The 22,615-nt window shown below is 30.6% G+C and overlaps 2 pseudogenes; both read left to right on the forward strand.

The window, feature by feature from the left end:
* The window catches only part of LOC143205848 (translation elongation factor 2-like), a 79,202-nt pseudogene that overhangs the window by 17,697 nt on the left and 38,890 nt on the right, over positions 1-22,615 (forward strand).
* On the forward strand, positions 1,388-20,136 carry LOC143205835 (eukaryotic translation elongation factor 2-like; annotated as a pseudogene).

The raw sequence follows: 22,615 nt of genomic DNA on the forward strand, positions 1-22,615 counted from the left end.
CCTCCATTGTTTAAATTTCTATATTATTGGTCTTTAAGATTGTTATAGAAGATCAAAGATTAAACTAAAGATAACGAAAGAAAACCGATTGTAACCTCCGATAAATCGATAGTAACGTCAACCGATATTTTTTTTTCTTAAAAGTATCCCATAAATATTATAAAACCTTTTAATTGGTACTTGATTTTAAAAGATTAGGTTCACTTCACTACTTAATAAAAAAGATTTATTAAAAAATCGATACTTTAATGTACATTTTACAATATTTAAATAATATCGATATTTTTGTCGGCCGTGCGCTGTGTGTACTTTATTTCTAACACGATCTGAAAAAAAAAATGTACATTTCCAAGATGTATAACATAATAGAACAACACTTACAACAATAACATTTGCAGCGTTTTTAAGAGAGTTTAGGAGATATTAGAGTTATATCATAAGGTATAATCATAAGATATAATATCAGATATTAGAGTTATATCATAAGTGATTCACACATAAAAAAAGCACTTATACTTTAAAATATTTCAAGGCAACAAATTTTTTTTTCAGATTTTTTGGCAATTTGTGATAGATGTGGTAGATCACAGAGTAAACTATAATATAATATATAATATTTAAAGATACTCATTCTAGAAACATAATAAAACCCTTTAAGTTATTTTTAATATACTTTGAAATCGAATATTTAGTTTTAAAAATTAGATGCACTTCGCTACTTAATTTTAAAGGTTTATAAAAATTTCCATATTTTAATATATTTTTTACAGTATTTACAGAGCATTTTTTTCTTAAAAATATCTACATATTTCTTGTGTCGAAATATCAAAGTCTTTTAAATGTTAAATGTTAAAAAATATCAATATTTTATTCATCCCTTATATCCATATACGTTTTTCAAAAGTTGACCTTTAAAGTGAAAAGGAATACTTAAAATTAACCAAATTAACTGGAGAAGTAGCTACTATTACCAATTTACTGCGGTCGGAGAGGCGTTACCAATAATGCTCTCCAAACTATTATATCAAATACGAGTAGGGTAGGAAGATTTTTAGGTTAGTTTAATTTTGGTAACATTTGGGAATATGCTGTGCATTTCGCTTTTTTTTTTTTCTTAATGGGATCAGTTGTGCTTATAATAATTCGAGTGCAAACGCTAAATTTTGGTAATGAAATTATTACTTAATTAGTCATTCTCTTTTATATAATTTTAGATAGTTTAATTTACAATTGTATAAAATATTGTTTAATTAGTTTTTGATATAAATATTTAGTTTATTTTCATTATATACACTAATTTTTTTCTATGTAGCTTGGTATTATATTACAATATTAATAGAATTGAGAAATTAAATAGGTAAATCAAATTGCTATGGAAGGACAAAACATGGAACAGAAGAAGTTTTCCTATTGTGAAAACTGTTCAAAGTCATATACAACCCACTCTAGTTTGAATGTTTATATGAAGAGAATTCACCCAGGTAAATGTTTGCAAAAATTTTAATTTTTGACTTTCCTGCTGGATCTTACGATAATTTTATGTTTTAGAAAAAATATCTGCAATAAATCTGAAGGGTGCATTTGTTTTTAAAAGTGTTGCTTGTGAAAAGGAATATAGCAGCAAAGAAATACTGAAGCAGCATGGATCCAAAACAGATCATCCTGCTATTAGTGAAGATACCGATGTAAGAAAACACTGTACACATGTGAGTTATGCCAATATATTACAACGAAAGCAAATCTGATGAATCATATACAGTTATCTCATAACTTAAATGTTGGGAAGGAGTTATTGAAATATAACGTCTTTAAAGAATTTTAAATAATGTAATTTGGAAAAATGATGTGGAGCAAGCCACAACAAATTCATTTGTCAAGAGATGCTATATTTCCTCAAATTGTGCGACAATATTTCAGTATAATCGATCTGGTTTTTGTCTGTAAATCAACAGGTATATGAAGATTCAAGAAAGTAACAAGATATATACAAATTGCCTAGCTACTATTAAATTAAAATAAAAAGGTGGCCTAAAAAATAATACCGTAATAAAAAACATACAAGCAGTTTATAATCTTAAATCCACCGCTATTAGATATGAAAATGGTGCCATAGGTATTGAAGAATGGGTAAATGACGTAAAAGATACGGGATGTGTACTATTATATGCCACGAGATGAAAATTTGAACATCTCCCCAATTTAAATAAGATGGTACATTTACAGTTATTGACCAATGTTACCACAATCTTAATGATGTCCATATAACTTAGACCCTTAATGAATAGCCTAGAGAAAATGGATAAACAGGATGTAACCATAAAACAGAGTAAGTAGAAAAACTGAATATAATCATGTCAATGAAACTAACAATGTGTGGTTATCTGATTCATTTGCAGTTATTGACCGTTGTTACCCAAGTAAATACCCATACTGATGGATTAGACCTACAAAGGGGATAGCACGTTAAAAAAATGCGCCTAGAACTCTACTTCATAGGTGGTGTGGAAGAGAGATTTAGATATTATAATTTACTACGAATTATACATTCATAATAACATAACATTCTACTATTGTCCTTTATGTTGAAATAAATTATGTTTATTCTAATATTGTTGTTTTGTATTTTCCCTAATTTCATAAGCGAAAAGTAGAATTTTTGAAACATTCATCATAATATTTGGTCATCACAGAAATGTTAATTTCATTTATGAAATCCAATTAATAAAAATCCCAAATGTATTTTAAGGTGGTTGTTGAAATTGTACTAGGGATACGCTTTTGGCCATATTCAATTTATTTTATCAGTATCAATTTAATGCGAAATTGACCTTACAATATTTATATTACAAATAAATCAAGAGTTTTGAAGATATAGTTATGCAGATATTAATTATTTCTTATACTTTTGAAATTGATAGACAGTTTGAACTAAGAGGTAAAGATCATTTTATAAAATCAGCATTACTGATTGTATGCCACCCGAAAGTATTTCCGTGGCGGTAAAGATCAAAGCATCAAAGGAAGGTTATAAGTTAAACGTATATATAGGTGCTAACGGTGCAGACTTCCCTTAAACTGGTCTACAAACAAGGAACTATTCAGAGCGTAATCTTGAAAGGGACATGCGGCTCCGTCAGACAGACGGATCAGGTGTCGTTCCCTACATATATAGGAATAATTACCTACATATATCACCGGCAGACCTTCTGTCGGATGTGATATATTGATTGTTTTGACTAAATCGTTGTTCTGACGAAGAAACGTCTGCAGGTCTTGGGCAAAATGTGGATTGTGAGTTGAAAACAAATGTGTATTTAAATAAACTATTAAAATAAAAATATTTAAGTAAAATTAGGCAACTATCTAACAAACTGTCGTCATACCGAAGAACTATCCGTCAAACTGTCGATACAACTAACTAAAATTTACGCGGCCTAGCATCCTGACCCGTACCAGAGCCTCTTGAAAAATATTCACAATTGGCTAATAAAAAGAGATCTCACATATAGGATGAAATATAACTGCCCGCCGCAGGAAACGCGACATATCCCTACTATGAATTTAATTTTAAGTTAACAAGACACTTTTTTTGTATGGAACCTTAAAATTGGCTACGAAATTTCTCTGCACAATATGAGTACACCAAGCAACGTTATTTCTAAACAACTATTATGATTTTCAGTATTAGCCAAGAAATGGTTGTGTTATTTCGGACCCCATAGAGTAATAAGAGTAATAGACTTTGAAACGTTTTGAAATGTTTGATGGTGAAAACAATCAGGTCGTCTCTTCTTTACAATAACTAAAAACAAAAGTCAAGAAAGCTCTTGTACCCTAAATTTGTGGCTAAATAGTAACAAATGTGAAATTTAAGTTTAAAAAGGGTGTATTATAAAAAAAAAGTCACAACATATTTAATGTTTATTCTTGGTAAATCTTACTCGATCTTAATTAGAATACGATTCGATATTATCGTTAACACATACTTACATCATATTTTAAAAATATATAAAATAAGACATTTATAATAGAACAGTAAGGTTTTATTCTAATAGAATTGTGACGAAAAAGGTAGTATCGTTCACACCACTGTCAATCCTAGTCAAAACCGTTGAAATCGGTAGAATTCCGAAGATATCACGAGGCTATTTTCCTTTGAATTTAGTTAATTTACCAGAACCAGAAAATTATTGGGAACATGATGGATCAAAATTGGTTTGTCAGCTCTTCTGAAATTGCTTAAAGTGCCGCTAACTTACTCATAAATAAAATTTTTAAAATATGTTACGACAATTACCCGTTCATAATCTGTTAATATTTGAATAGAACTAATATAATTTGGAAGAAACTATTATTACCCGAAGTTGCTGAAATCAACCTTAGCCTACAGATATACGAAATTTGAAACCAGCGAAACTCTGGAAAACATCTCTAGATTAAATAACAGTGGAATTTGGGCAAATGCATAGCAGTTCAAAAGCTCTACATATAGTAGAGTCGGACTGACAAATGAAGCTGTGATCAATCCCCACACATTTTTTTGGTGAGTTAAATTCCATATGAAACTCAACTTTTGTTCTTGGCATTAATTAAATTTTGTTATTAAATGACAGTGAATAATAAATTAAATTAGTAAAATAATATGAAATATTATTTAATTAAATCAATACAAACTGGCCATACTTTATATTTTTATAAATCAGTTAGTGTATTTAACATCTTATAAAACAATTAGACCTAAATCCGAAAATTGTTATTAAACATTTAAATTTCAAGATGGTCTCAACGATTCTTTAAATGAACAAAATGAGGAAATAAAATCGAGCAAATTGCAAGAGAGCTAGATCAAATGTTTACCCCCAAAACTTTATGGTAAATGAATATTCCCTGACGGCATTACAATCTTCTATATTTTGATTTTTTCTTTTTGTTATTGCAAACTAACTAAGGAAAATATTTGGAATAAACGCAACCTATATTACACTCTCTCATAGCATACATCTTAATATGTTTTCACAAATCCTCTTTTGATGGTATTGTGGGTTCAGATTTTCTTAGAGTAATGAATGTATTTTAGATTCCGAATTCTCATCGCTTATAAACGGAGAAAGCTATCAACTATTTTCAATCAAAGACAATCCTTATCCAAATATTCATCCATTCATTATTAAAAACGCAAAGAAACAAATTATCTGAAACAAATTTTTAACAAAATATGTAAATTTTGATTTACAAAATAAAATTAAAAATGTACGTATAGAATGTTTTGGCATTGTTTTAGATAAATATGAACCTTTAACTTTCAGTTGTAAAGTAAAATTTCACAAATGTTTTGGCATTGTTTTAGATAAAGATGAAACTTTAACTTTCGGTTGTAAAGTAAAATATCACAAATTCAGAAAATCCCATAATTAAAAAAAACTGTGGGTACTATTATAAACAAAAACAAGAAGATAAAAATTAATTTCAAATGATATTTGATTAGATAATCATAGAATATCATCATGGAATTATCCAATTTGGGTAGTGCCGAAAATGCTTGACCAACTAACAAAATGAAAATGTAGATTTCGTATGCCAAGAAATGAAAATGAATTAAAATAAAATTATTTATAGGTCTTTTTGAATATTATAGATTTTATTAAAAATTGTGGAAACCTCTTATAGTAAAATACTAACATTGTATTCTAACTTTGATAAATAATTTTTATTAACAACAGATCAAATTTTGTAACTTGTGTAGTTCTTTCCGACTTGAGGGATAGTGATAAAATGGAATGACCGAAAGCTTCTCGAATATTAACAGACACGGAAATAAAATACTCAATAACCGAAATAGAATCATTATCAATTATTTGGAACACTAAATCATTTTAGACCTTATCTTACTGGAGTAAAAATTTAATTAGCCACCCATCATAGACCACAAATAATCAAAATTTTGAAATACAAAGACATATTAATAAGCTATTCTTAAAATTATTGTTTTAGCTCACAATATATGACACAATAGTCGTTATCGGTAAATCTATTGTAGACAAATTTAAATTATTTGCCTTGATTCTTTTTAGTTCAATTTATTCATTTATGTTCTTTTTTGTGGCTGGTTGCACAAAACCGTTTTTTTTTACTGTCAACTATAATAAATAATCCAAATAAAACCGAAGCGCCCTAAAATTTTAAATGTTGGAATACGGAAAAATGGAGAAAAAGGGCCTCAAACATTTCATACAAATCTTACTACTATGCAAAATTATATTTAATTTAATATTGGCATACTTTAGTATTTGCGAAATCTAATTAACAAACAAAATATTTTATATGATTATGAATTAGGTTAACGGATTGCAAACTTCAGATGAACGGCAAAATCTCAATATGCAGCTGGCGGCAAATGTATAAATCCCTCACTATACCAACGCTTATATATAATTTCCCTATATGTAAATACTAATTTAACATATCGGCAACGTTGAGTTCGTCTGACGCCACTTTGCTCTCGAATGACAGATGTTCAATGGTGTTTCCATCCGCTAGTTGGTAGATCGCACTAGAAGTTGGAAATTCCATTCGACTTCTTCCATTCGAGATCAAAATAATATTAGGCCGACTGCACGTTGTCGATATGTTCCCATGCCGCACAACCAGACGATATTAAAAGTCGACATTAATTTCGTCAGAACGCGAATATTTGACAGAACTCCACCTGATTAGAATAGCGGTGTTTACGATTAAGTTACTGATGGATAGTTTTGATTATTATATATTATATATATATATATATATATATATATATATATATATATATATATATATATATATATATATATTATTATTATTATTATATATTTATATATATATATATATATATTATTATTATTATTATATATTTATATATATATATATATATATATATATATATATTATTATTATATATTTATATATATATATATATATATATATATATATATAAAAGATTGTGGGATTCTTATCCAGTATATTGTGTGGGGTTAGAACATAATGAACATTTAAAAGACTACAACATCTGTGCTGAGGTCGTTATAGTGATTTAAATAAGAATTACTCTATTAAAATAAGTGGTGACAGTGATAAAATAGCCGATGGGCCATTCCTTTCAAAAATGGTAAAATCAGACCGTGTAGAAACTTGGCTTGTCGTCTTATCAGAATAGAAGCTAGAAATAACTAAATTAACGTAAAAATGCTCTATGGCGTGGTAACCTCCTCATCTTATGCTTCTAGTGCATAAGCTGAGCTCTCAATCGTACTGTAAAAATTTGATTTGATTTGATTAAATAGTAGCTATTATATTGGGAATGGTTTGGATATGCAATTAATCTAAATTACAAATTAGGGGTAAGTAATAGCATTATAATTGTTAAGGCAAGTAAGGCAAGTCAATCTATGAAAGTCCGGTAGATTGTTACTATTTGAATGTCAAGCTATATATAATAGTTCAGGGAAAGAATGTAATAGGCCTTATTCTTGGGTTAGCTAACAAATATACTCCGAGTTAACTTGCCTATAATGCAACCACTCTCTGAAATGGCGTTAATATCCTGTAAGAAATATTTTTATTTCTTGGCAAATAAAATATGTTAGTAAGATATTCAACAAACATTATAATGGTCACTATATTGATAATATACTAGGTGTTGCAATGGTGATTACAATAACAATCGTATATCAATTATGTCAGCAACATACTCTTCGAGTGATTCTAGGAAACTATATGATTTCCAGTCAAGGCGTCGTCCTTTGTATCCAAAAAGTGTACATCTCAGCATTATTCCCATCGCTCGGATCCGTTACCACGTCCGCCTCGATTAGCGAATGAGTCATTAGGTGCCCTCTAATTGGTCAACAATGCCGATCTATATTTTCTTACAGTCCATCTCTTGGTGATTATGAAAAATTTCACTTGATTCATTTACCACAGCGACCTATTTTCATGCACTGCATTAAATGTCATTGAATACGGACTATGCCTTGTTAATATGAAGCTGCAATAGAAATAAAAAATTCTGGGAATGTACGAAAAGTTAATTTAAATCAAGAAAGAATAGAATTCTAAGCATGTTCGAAGCACCGTCCTGCCTTCTTCCCGCTCTGTCATCATTGTAAAGTTATCCGTTGTACTTAATCATTGCAAAAAGTCCCATGCTCAAATTAGTTGTCGGTTAAAAATTTTTAAACCAAATAATACTAATTTTTCTTCTATACAACAAAAGAAATCTCCATAAAATCCCTATTCCTACATTGTTGTGTGATAACAAGACATAGCATTTCATTATAATGATGACTGCGGTGTAGAAACAACCACTAGCGGATAGAAACACCACTTAAAATCTATCATTTGAGGGTAAAATGACGTCAAATCGACTGCTACTTTGTCGATATGTTAAATTATTATTTACATATAGGGAAAATAGTATAGAGGGGGATTTACACATTTGCGGCTAGACATTTTGCCGTTTATCTGAAGTCTGCAATCTATTAACATAATTCACAAACATACTACATATATTTTTCTGTTAATTAGATTTTGCAAATACTAAAAAATCGCAATGTAATATAGTTTTACGAAATATAAATAAGGTTTTACATAGTAGTAGGATTTGTATAAAATGTTTGAGTCTCGTTTTCTTCATTTTTCCGCTTTCTATCATTTAAACTTTTAGGGCGCGTCGATTTCATTTGGATTATTTATCATATTTCGCAATACAAAAATAGGTTTTGTGCATCCAGCAGCAAAAAAAAACATAAATGAACAAAATGAACGAAAATGTATCAAGGCAAATAATCTAAATTTGCCTACAATATAATGACTACTGCGTGATTATAACTAAAATAATATTAAAAATAGTTTATTAATATGTTTCTTTGTATTTCGATATTTTGATTGTTCCTAATCTGTGATCGGAGGCTAATTGAAATATTACTTCAAAAATATAAGGTCTAATAGGATTAGTGTTCCAAAAAATTGACCATGATCCTATTTCAATTGTTGAGTATATTATATCATTGTTTGTTAAAATTCGAGAAGCTACCCGGTCGTTCCGTTTTAACATTATCCGTAAAGTCGGAAAGAACTAAACAAGTTACAAAATTTTAAGCATCTGTTGTTAATATGAATTATTTACCAAAGTTAGAATACATTTATCAGAACTTATAATTTTTTTACATTTTTTAAAATATGTTCTTGTTTTTTTAATATAGAATTAAGAGGTTTCACAATTTCATCGATATTTTAAACAAATGTATAATATTCAAAAAGACCTATAGATTTTATTTTAATTCATTTTCATTTCTTGATATAAGAAATCTACCATGGATTTCATTTTGTTAGTTGGTCAAGTATTTTCGGCACTATCCAAATTGGGGAATTCCATGGCAATATTCTAATATTCCCTAATCAAATGGCATTTGAATTTGATTTTTAATTTGTTGTTTTTGGGTATTACGGTACCCATAGATTTAGTAATTATGGGATTTTCTGAATTTGTTTTTATGTGATATTTTATTTTACAACTGAAAGTCAAAGGTTCATTCTTATCCAAAACAATGTCTAAACATATATACTTATATATTTACTTTTATTTTGTAAATAAAAATGTACATATTTTCTTAAAAAAATTTTTCTTTCGCGAATTGTATGAACATTTGGATGGGGATTGTCTTTGATTGAAAATAGTTGAGAGAATGAGAATTAGAATTCAAAATCTGAAAAACATTCATTACTCTAAGAAAATCTAAATCCAGAATAACATTGAATGGAGATTTTTGAAAATATATTGAGAGTGTATGTTGTGAGAGGGTGTAATAGATGTTGCATTTAGTCCAAATATATTTAAATTTTCTATTTCATTTTTACGATAAAAAAAGAATAATTCAAAATAAAGAAGCTCCCGAATACACAAGTTATTTTAAAAGCGATTTATTATTTATCGTTTACCATAAAGCCTTGGGGGAAAAATTTAATCCAGCTCTATTGCAATTTCGTCGTTTTTATAAATATGTTCTTCATTAAAAGAAGCGTTGGGACAAATTTTAATTTTAAAAGTTTAATAACGAATTTCGGAATTATGTCTAATTGTATTGTATGTAGGTTCTGCATTTAGAATATTTAAGTTTCAAGCGACAAACATGTTAATTACACTAACAGCATTATCAAAATATAAAGTATGGCCAGTTTGAGTTGTATTCATTAAATAATATTTCATATTATTTTACTAACTCGATGTATTATTATTTTTATTTAATAATAGAATTTGATAAAACTTACAATTCACCTATTGTCCAAAACTTGCAGACGTTTCTTCGTCAGAATAACGATTTAGTCAAAACAATCAATATATCAGATCTGACAAAAGGCTTGCCGCCAAGTTGTCGTTATTGTGGAATATTTGTAATTTTTCCTATATATGTAAGGAACGACACCAGATCCAACTGTCTGACGGAGCCGTATCTACGTTTCAAGAATACACTCTGAATGGTTCCTATTTTGTGGACCAGTTTAAGGGAAGTTAATACCGTCAGCACCTAGATATAAGTTTAATTTATAATCTTCTTTTGATGCTTTGATCATCGCCGCCACCGAAAGAATACGTTCGGGTGGCATACAATATTGATTAGTTTGTAATATATTGTTATATTTATTTTGCTTATAATATATATTAACAGAAGCAACCATACAATTATTATTATTGACTTACCATAAATTATGAATTATGGGTAATATAACACCTATATACTGATACACTTAGACACACTAAACATTTTTTTTGATATTTTTTCTAAAACATAAAATTATTATAAGATTCAGCAGGAAAGTCAATAATTAAAAATTTTTGCAAAAAAATACCTGTATGAAATCTCTTGATATGGACATTAAAATTAGAGCAGGTATATAACTTCGTACAGTTTTCAAAATAGAAAAGCTTCTTTTGTCCCATATTTTGTCCTTCCATTGCAATTTGATTTGCCTATATAATTACTTAATTCTACTATGATGATATAAAACAAAGCAATATATATATAGTAAAAAATTAGTGTATACAATAATATAAACTAAATATTTCAATCAAGAAATTATAATAAACTATATTTCAATACAATTGTAAATTAAGCTATCTATGGTTATAAAAAAAAGACTAATTAAGTAATAAATTGATTATCAAAATTTTGCGTTTGCACTCGAAGAAGCGCACCCCCACTAAGAACACAAAGCGAAATGCACGTAACGGCCTTGACCTGAAATTTAAATAAAAAACAATTTTTTTCTGAAATAAATTTATTAAATTAAATTCAATTAAGTGTACATATAAATATAATCTATAAAAATAAATATAAATTTATAATGTAAATTTATCTACAAAATATAAATACAATACAAATATATATATATATATATATATATATATATATATATATATATATATATATATATATATTATATATATATCTATATTATATATATCTATATTATATATATCTATATTATATATATCTATATTATATATATCTATATTATATATATATATCTATACAAAAATATATATAATTTTTTTTACCTTAAGCAAAAAACTTTGGTGCATTGCAAATTAAAATTATATCTTCCATCTCTCCGTCAGTACTTTTAATATTTTATCCAAAAGATCATTATGGAATGTGCAATTGAAGGGTTTTTAATTTACTTTTTTTTTAATATTTGACAAAAATTTTGTTATTTTATGTTGATAAACTCAAACTCAACGTCAAAATCGCTGAATAAATTAAAATATAGCTCAAAGACCAACTGACAGTATATTGAAACAATTTTGTTAGAGTCTGGGGCAAGAGATATTGTCTTGCCTCTATAAAAATCAGTCTCAATTTGTGGGTCTACCGATTTATTCATAATTGGATGTAACAAAATTGGAGCAGCAAATGATGTGTGAACAAAATCACACTTCATTTCTTTTTTTAAAAAGGTTTACTAAATAACCTGAGATGTACACTACGGTACAACGTAAAACTTTATTTGCTCTTATAAGAACATCTGGACTGAATGTATAGTCAAGTAATTAACAGTAGGAATGAGCAGAAAAGGGGATACTGGCTGAATGAATACAAACTTCCGAAGTGGGATTCTCATCCAGTAAAGTGTGTGTGGTTAGAATATAATGAACATTTGAAAGGTTACAACATTTGTGATGAGGTTGTAATAGTGAGTTAAATAAAAATTACTCTAATAAAATAAGCGGTGACAGTGATAAAATAGCTGATGGACCATCCCCTTCAAAAATGGTAAAATCAAACTGTGTAGAAAATTCGCTTGTCGTCTTTTCAGAACAGAAGCTAGAAATAACTGAATTAGCTGAAACTTCCTCATCTGATGCTTCTAGTATACAAGCTGTGACGTCAATCATGATGTCAAAATTTGATCCCTATAATTGCAATTATTTTATGTTGAAGGGTTTATTAATTAATCTAAACTACAAATTAGGGGTAAGTGATAACATTATAATTATTAAGGCGAGTCAATCTATCAAATTCCGGTACATTGTTACTATTTGAATGTCAAGCTATATATAATAGTACAGGAAGAGAATGTAATAGACCTTATTCTTGGGTTTGCTAATACATAATTTCCTAGTTAATTTGCCTTTAATGCAACAACTCTCTGAAATGGCGTCAATGTCCTGTAAGAAATACTTTTATTTCTTGGTAAATAAAATACAAATATTCAACAAACATTATAATGGTCACTATCTTGATAATATACTTATTGTTAATACCGTACTAAGCAACGGTGATTACAATAACAATCGTATATCAACTACGTCAACAAGATACTCTTCGAGAGACTAATAAACTATATGATTCCCGGTCAAAGCGTCGGCCTTTGTATCCAAAAAGTATACATCTCAGCATTCCCATCGCACGGTCCCGATACCACGTCCGCTTCGATTAGCGAATGAGTCATCAGGTGCCTTCGAGGTAATTGGTCAACTATGTCGATCTATATTTTCTTACAGTCCCTCTCTTAGTGATTATGAAAAATTTACTTGATTCATTTACCACAACGACCTGCTTTGACGCACTATATTAAGTATCATTGAATACGGACTATGTCTTTTTAACGGCAATATTTTTTAAGCGGCAATAGGAATACAAAATTCTGGGAATATACTAAAAGTTAATTTAAATCATGAAAGAAAAGAATTTTAAGCAAGTTTAAATTACCGTCCCGCCATCTCTCCGTTCTCTCATCATTGTAAAGTTATCCGTTTGTACTCAGTCATTGGAAAAAGCGCCATGCCGAAATTATTTGTCGGGTTGAAAAATGTTAAACCTAATAATACTAATTCTTCTATTATAGAACAAAAGAAATCTCCGTAAATTCCCTATTCCTACTCTGCTGTGTGGTAACAAGATGTAGCATTTCATTATAATTACAACTGTGGTAGAGAAACATCCTACAAACAACAAATTTGTGAGGAATCGACAGACATAAGGCTCATGATGCAGATCTTTTCAAGTCGTGGAACAAAGAGGGTATTCAATGTCGGCACCTGTGAACTTAGAGCCATTTTACAGGCGGCCCAATTAATATTTTTATATATTAGTTGTACATGATAAGGCTCCAAGAATTAGATGTCGTCATAAACTGGAACGTGATCGTTAAACCAATTTTAAAATTTATAAATCTACCGATGGATTGGAAATAAGGTATGACGTATTTATATTCCGAAAACTGTGATAGGTCTGAAGTATATTAATATAGACGGTTAGTTCTATGATGACGAAAAAATACAAAAAATGTTTTAAAAACGTCAAAATGTTCCTTTATTTCGTTTTCCTAAAATGTATTCGCAGCAGCTGGTGTATATGTGATGCGTATTGGAAAAATTCCATGAAGAGTGAAAAATATGTTGATATGCTTGAGATATTGGTTATGAGGGTCCTTCGATCAAAAGACAAGGGTTATACTCAAGTTTTGATCATAACGGATACAATTTTAAAAATGTTTTTGGGGTTATCTCATAATAAACAAACAACTACAGACGCACTACTACATAGACATGACTACAGATAGACAGTTTTCTATAAAATACTAAAAGGAATACAATGCACCACGATGAGATATAACAAATAGAGCAGCACAATTTACATCTGTAACTTTTAGCAATTTCCTGGAACATGAAATGTGAAATTACGTATTATCGCTATCAGAATGCCACAAAATACATTATCACTTGGAAATTGTTCAGTTCAAACATTCGTGGGGTGAAGACGTATTTTCAATACGCGCCGAGCTCTAGAAAGATATCTTTCTTAAAAAAAACCCAGTATTTTATTACGGTTATTTAATTGAGTGTTAAAATCGCATAACACATGCGGCTATCCGTCTCTCAGCGGACCTATAAGTGTAGTGAATACGTGTTTATGTGACCAGACAAAAAGACTGCATCTCATTTTTATTAGTGTTTTAAAATTATTTCCCCTTACTTTACGGTCCCACGAGGTCGTAAATGTTCACAATATACGAAACCTTACAACAAAAAAAACCTCTGCCTATGTTCTATATTGATATTAAACCTAATGGAAATAATAAGGCGGTGTATGAAATCACCAAAATAGAAAACAACATTATTAAATTCGAACCACCACACACAAAAAGAATTACATCACAATGCACGAGTTGTCAAGCACACGGGCACACAAAAACTTACTGTCTCAAATCATTTAGATGCATAAAATATGCAGAACACCAAACAGGAGACCACACTTGTAAAGTTCGCGATTAAAAAGTGAAATGTGCTAACTGTAACGGAAATCATCCAGCGAACTACAAGGGCTACGCAGTTCACAAACAACTGCAGCAGGAACTATACCCAGCTTTAAGAGAAAAAAGGCATCAACTGTCTACCCAAAGACCAAGTCAACCAATATAACTTATGCGCAAATGGTTGAAAATGATTCAAAACAAAAGCGAGAAACCACATCACAACCTACGGAAACTAGCAACAACATCTCTAGATTAGAAAATATGATGGCCAAACTAATGGATCAAATGAGTACGATGCTTGGTTTACCCACAACTTCGTCAGCAAACTTGCCTAATGCCTGACACCAATGGGCTCCAACAACAGGCCAGGGAACTAAAAATGTTCGTAACTGAACAAAATATTGATATTATGATGGTTTCCGAAACACATTTTATGGACAAACATTATTTGAAAATTGCCAAATATAAGCTTTATCATACAAATCACCCTGATGATAAAGCACATGGTCTAATATTTATACAAAAAAGTGTAGAATCATATTTTGACCTGTTCTCTGATCATTCACCAGTAATAGTAGCACTTTCTTCAAAAATTACCATCAAAGATAAACTCCCCTCTATGTGCAATAATAGAATTAACTGGTCCTCATTTAGAAAAAATTTAGACCGATACATCTCTCTAAACTTACCGTTACAACCTGAAATGGATATAGAAATAGCAGCAATAAACCTTACCAAAAATTTACAGGAGGAAGCATACTCCGCGACTCCTAACAATGAAACATTTCTAAGAAAAAATACACATATATCATGTACAATACAGAAAAAAGTAGCAGAAAAAAGAAAGTTACGACGGAATTGGCAACAGCATAGGGCTGAAGAGAATAAGAGAAAATTTAATAGGGCAATAAAAGAGCTGAAAGAACTAATTCAAAATTAACAAAACCAAGACATTCAAGAATACCTAGAGAATTTGACACCAACTGAGGCTATAGACTATTCGTTGTAGAAAGCAACAAGAAAGCTTAAGAGACCCCAGCAGCATAACTCACCTATTAAAACAAGCGAAAATAATTGGGCTAGAAGCAATAAAGAGAAGGCCGACATTTTCTCAAAACACTTAAAAAATGTTTTTAAACCTTTCCAGACTCAGTAACATAAAGATGAGAGAAATAAAATTATTAGCTTTATAGATTCGCCATTTCAAATAGACTTACTGCACGAGGAATTATCGGTCAAAAAAGATAAACAAACAATAATGAGACAAATTAATATTAAAAAGCTCCTGGTTATAACTTAATTACTAGTAAAATTTTAAAGGAGCTATCAGAAAAGAGTATGAAACTACTAACATTTATATTTAATACTATGCTACGAATTAATTACTTCCCTAGCATCTGGAAATTAGCTAAAATAATAATGATTCTTAAACCAGGAAAAATACCAGAAGATGCCTCCTACAGGCCTATAAGTTTATTACCAATAATCTCGAAAGATTTCGAGAAACTGTACATCAAGAAGCTAAACTATATAATAGAAAAAGAAAAATTATTCCAGAACATCCGTTTGGGTTTCGCAATTAGCATGGGACTATAGAACAAGTGTACAGACTTCTCTGAGATATCTCTGATGCTTTTAATAAAGTATGGCATACGGGCTTGAAGGTTAAACTAAAGAAACTTCTCCCTCATCCGGACTATCAGTTACTAAAATCGTATCTCACTGATATACATTTTATTGTAAATCAAGGCGATGAACATACCGAATTAAATATCATATATTCAGGAGTTCCGCAAGGTACTGTACTGGGTCCAGTACTGTATCTTCTGTATACGGCCGATCTTCCCACCACAAAAATAACTACTGTGGCAACACACGCAAACGACACAGCAATATTGGCATCCCATGAATTCACTCACAGCATCAATACACCTACAAACCCACCTGGATCAAATACAATTATGGTCGAAGACATGGCGCATTATAAAAAAATATCAGAAGGCAGAAATAAAATCCAACCATGCAACGTTTACTACCCTGCGTAGAAGACCATCTCCACCAGTGAATATCAATCATCGTCAACTCCCCCAAGAAGAGCAAGTTAAATATCTTGGTTTGTACTTAGATCGACGCCTAATATGGAAGAAGCACATACTCTCTAAATGGAAACAACTGGGACTAAAATTATATCAAATGTATTGGCTCATCGGGCGCAAATCTAAGTTATCATTAGATAACAAGATTCTGCTGTATGAGTCTACACTCAAGCCTATTTGGTCATATGGAATTCAACTATGGGGTACCGCTAGCAAATCTAATATATCCATCATTCAACGGTTCCAAAATAAAGTGTTGCGTGCCATTGTTAATGCTCCGTACTATATTTCAAATAAAGTGATACAACGCGATATTCCTCTAGAACCTAAAACGAGTGTAATTCAACGTAATTGTATGAAGTACTTCAAAAGAGTGTCGGTGCATCCTGCATGTACTCGCTAATCAGTTAAATATGGGACGTGATAGTGAAGTGCGTAGACTAAAATATTTAACACCACGTGATCTGATTACTGGACATATATAAACATTAGAATAAGCTTTAGAATAAGACTAATTAATTAAGATAATATTTTATACAGAAGATCGCTTAATGAAGTGATTTTCTGCATGCCATGTAAATATAATATAGACATAAGAAATACTTATTGCCTATATGGCAGATTGTGAAATCACAAAGAGTAAAAAAAAAGTTGGAACTTTTGATCCGCACTGTTTTCAGTTTACTGCTGATCTATTTAAGAAATTAAGAAGGAAAGATAATAATTTGAATTAAAAGATCTACCGGGTGTTGTCTTGATTTCTTTTAATTTGGATTAAAATGGATTGTTAGTTGGACTGTTTCGATTTTCAACATTACACAACAGTATGAAATGCAGACTATATATATAATATATACAGTAATTATGTAGTAACTATATATAATAACTATGTAGTGTAAAATGTTTACATATTTGTGAATTAGTGAATATGTATGAAACAATAAGCTATTTTGAATAGATTTCTAATATATAATTGCGATTTATATTATTTTTATTACTCCAGTTATTTCAAATATGGTAAGAATATACATGTGATTGACACTTAGTTTAATAACTACAAGAAAAGTTCATCTTAAATCAATAGCATAAAATACACCAGATGGTTGAACTTTATTTTAATATACAAACAATATTATGAACTTCCTTCTGTTATTAAGGAAATATGTTTTATGTTTCGAAACATTACGAATTCTTAACATTTATTTTTGATATAGGTGAATTTTACAGCAGATGAAATTTGTGCCATAATAGTCTAAAAACGAAACATCAGTAGTATATCCGTCATAGCTCACGTAGATAACGGAAAATCATCTTTAACAGACAACTTAGTATCAAAAACTGGTATTATTGCTGGTGCCAAAGTTAGAGAAATACATTTTACAGATATCAGAAAAAAATAACAAGACAGATTTACATTCAATCAACGTAAGCATATTAAGAATATGTAGTCTTTTGAAATAATGAACAATGAAATTTACAAACCACTGAACATATTTGATAATTTTGATTAGTCATTCTGATGCTTTATCTCTTTAAAATAAAGCTGGGTATTTGCTTTAACAAAATTACTAACTAATCTATTTTTAGCGCCATATGTATGTATTTTGAGCTCGAAGATAGGGATTTTTTCATAAAAAATCTTGATTAACGCGAAAAAGAATGGAAAGTTTTCTTGATTAATTTGATTGGCTCCTCTGGGCACATAAATTTCCGTTCTGAAGTAACCGCTGCCTTTCGTGTAACTGATGGTGCTCTTGTTGTAGTAGATTGTGGTTCGGGTAAGTACATTCCTAACTAATTCTTTATATAATAAATTAAAGAAAAATGCATAATGCAATGCATAAATATTTTTCTGTAGTAAAGACAATTTATTAAGAACTTCCGAATTAAAGTAGGAAACATTGTAGTGTCTTTACAATATGTTAATTAATCGTGATGTCATCATCTACAACCGCCCCAGGACGATTGGTTAATGATTGGTGCTACTGATGCCGCTAATTCGCTATAAGTTATAGATAAAGTTAGAAATAATTTTGTAATAATGAATTATTTCAGGTGTGTGTGTGTACAAACGGAAACTATGTTACGTCAGGCTATCGACGAACATATTAAGCCAAACATGTTCATGAACAAGATGGACCATACCCATATGAAATTGCAGTTGGATGCTGAATAACTTTACCAAATTTTCTGACGTTTAACAATCTATGGGGTTAGGAATATTTCAACCAAAAAACAGGATAATGATAACAAAAGATCGTTTTGCATGTACATCTTGAATCCAATCTACAAAATGTTTGACTTGATTATGAATTACAAGTAAGCATTGTGTTATATTATTTAAAAAAATGTTAATTCTTCCAGCACAATTAGGCCACTATATAGTTTACAAAATTACTTTTATGAAGTTATTAGGAAATAAAGATATTGTTGGCAGTGAGTTGCAAGAAAATTACAAGCCTAGGTATTAAACGCTTTCATGTTACCTCTATCTTTATCTCCTATTGTGACATGCTATTATATCGATAATGCATTATATATTTGTAGTTCTTGGGTGTAACTAAAATATTTATTTTAGGAAAGAAGAATATGAAGCCCTTCTCTCAGCGCTGCACACTAACTTGAAATATGAAGACAAGGATAAGGATGGAAAACAATTTAGACAGACATGGTTACCTGTTGGTGAGACTTTGCTTCAGATAATTGCCGTTCACTTACCATCCCCAGTAACTGCTCAAAAATACAGGATGGATATGTTGTATGAAGGTCCACATGTATGGATTTTTAAAACGCGTGAAATTTTAGTATTTATTTGTACATGACGATATGTAGGTTACAACTCTATGCTGATTCACTGTGAATGATTGGTATAATCTGAACAACAAATACCAATTTTTTATTATTTTTTTAGTATATGCAAATTACTATACTTGGCTTTTTTGTTTTAATGTATCAAGAACTATGATCCTAACGGTTCTCTGACGATGTATGGATCTATAATGGTACCCACTTCCCATAAAGGTCGTTTCCACGCTTTTTTTCCTGTCTTTTCCGGTAAAGTAGCTACCGGCATGAAGGCCCCTCTCCTGGGACCTAACTATGTGTCATCAAGAAAAAAGATTTACGCGAGAAGACAATTCAAGGAACCATCCTCATGATGGGTCGTTATGTAGAAGCCATGGAAGCGAAGAATCTAACCAGATGTGTCTGGCAAAATCGCCAAACAAATATCACAGATTGTTCATGACGACCCAACAACATATTCCTGGTCGATTTAACGAAGACATTGATGACGGCAAAGTCAATCCCAGTGACGAATCCAAAGCTCGTTCTAGGTATCTAGGCTAAAAATACGATTACGACGTTACCGATGCCCCTACCACACGGTGCCATACCCTAAGGTCTGGTATTTCATTCCTGACGTCACACCTCATATACTGTTGAGCTACTATTTTTTAAACCATTCTCTATGGTATTGACGAATAACTTTTGTGTTACTCACTGAAGGGTTATTTAACATACATGCTCAATCTGCGTCATCGTTCGTGCATGGGTAAAATAGGATCACTATTGCAATATTTAATCCGAACAAACACAGAAATTGCACAGCGAAGTCGCTTATTTTAAGCGCTTTTTACTTCAGATTATATTGATAGAATAAGTCCTAAATATGATCTTTTAAGATATTGGCTTGTATTTCTATCATGGGTGTCAAATTCATATGTATTCCTGACCTCAAGTATTTTAGCTTCAAGGCTTTTAAATATATGCCGCTTAGATTTATATTAACATGTAGTGTATAAGTTGTAGTTATAAAGCTCTGCAATAAAAAAGCTCGAAGTCTCATCAGTGAATATAACATTGATTAAAAAGGATTGAAACGACATGCTAGTCAGCTAGTGGTATCCTCATAAAGTATTTAGATGGATATATAATTAGAGAATGATATATATTAGGAGAGTTAGTGTACAGTTCTTTTGGCTTCATTTTTAAATATTTCTTCCATACTCTCGAACAAATAAAACACGCACTATATAGAGTATTGAACGAAAAGTTAAAGCGCTTAGTATCTTCACCACTAAGAAAAACGTTTCGAATTATGTCTCTGTTTTTGTCTAGATTAATCTTCCACTGGCTTTTGGTTTATAGATCATACCCATTATTAAGCCAAAAAATTTCAACGCTCTCTTAATTTATTTTTTCAAATCATATTTAATTAAAGAGTTTTATTCTTAATTCTATTTACAGGATTCCAATGGGCAAAAAATCAATCCATCGTGGTAGCGGTTATATCATTCCTACCACCCGTCGTTATCTCTATGCTTGCCTATTAGTCAATATATTATTAAAAGGTCAATAGTCTAGGCAGACGTCCAGCCCAAACTCATTGAACGTTTTTGTCAGTGTGAAATTCGGGTAAAACTTATATACCAAATTTTCCCTCCATCTTTATTTAGTATCGACAGCAGATAATACAGCGTTGTATAAGTAGGAAATTTGAATTGTTTAAATTATTATATCCCTGTTGATTTAGGACTTCTATCCATTCTCAGACGATTCTCTATAATCGACTTGGTGTAGGTATTTGGGCAATTAAAGTACTGAATACAACTGAGTCCATCTATATTTATAACTTACAAACAACTCGGTTAAAGCCACAACACAGAAATGTATCAAGAAGGAGGGATATTCATTTTGTGCGAGTGGCTTTATAACGATCATGCGCCGTAGCCTTTTTACGATTTTATATTCAAAGCAACTACTCTTAACATTTAATTATTTAAAATATATAAGCCGATTCAATATATAGGCGCATCCACCCAATTATTATATGTCCAACTATATGTATTGTAACATTCGCAAGATATGTTAGATTAATGGTATATTACTTTCGGTTCTAAAGAATTCTTACTTTTTGGCCATTTGGAATAGGGGAACTAATAAAACATTAACAATCGTTAACAAATTATTATATTAACAAATGTTTCATTAAAAGTTATCCAAAAATACTTGATTTCTTATAGAGATTTAATTGGCTGGTTTCCACAATGTGTAAACATGCTTGTTGAAAAAATATGCCTTATAATGTTTGGCATTTATAATTTAATTTTTGTAGATATTTCTTCAAATTTAATATGTTGTTACGTCCGATTTTGTAGAATCGATTTGGTGAAGGTGTTTTAGCAATTAAAGCACTGGATTCAACTGAGTCGCTCTCTATTTATTTCGATAAACATCTCGGTCAAAGCCCCAACACAGAATGAATCAAGATGGCAGGATCTTCATCCTATCCGGATGGCATTAGTACGAGCATGCGCCGTAGTGCTCATTACAATTTACAGGAAACTGCTTTAATATCGACTATGCAACCATATATACATGAGAACGTTGCATGTAGGCGCATCCACCCTATTACTTTTATATCCAATATTCGGCCATCCTGACTTTGCAGCATCCACTCAAGGCTTCACTCCGGCTGCTCTTGGAACATTATAGTTGGTGGGTTTGGTCTTTCTATGATGGAAACATAGTCTTTACTACATGATCTATTAAAATGTCTTACCGTGATGATTCCCTACTTCATTGTTTCATCTTATACCTTCCATGCAGTTTGTTTTATAACTTCTGTGAAGTCAATTTTATACTTTTTGGCTGAACTGCAGTCAATGCCTTCGGTGAGGTTCAACTGCTAGACTCCATTTTAACATCTCTGAATCGCCTGGTGC

Source organism: Rhynchophorus ferrugineus, unplaced genomic scaffold, assembly GCF_030347505.1.
Source record: "Rhynchophorus ferrugineus isolate W39M unplaced genomic scaffold, kcgeb_rfMv2 rfM17, whole genome shotgun sequence".
In the NCBI taxonomy this organism is placed as follows: Eukaryota; Metazoa; Arthropoda; class Insecta; order Coleoptera; family Curculionidae; genus Rhynchophorus; species Rhynchophorus ferrugineus.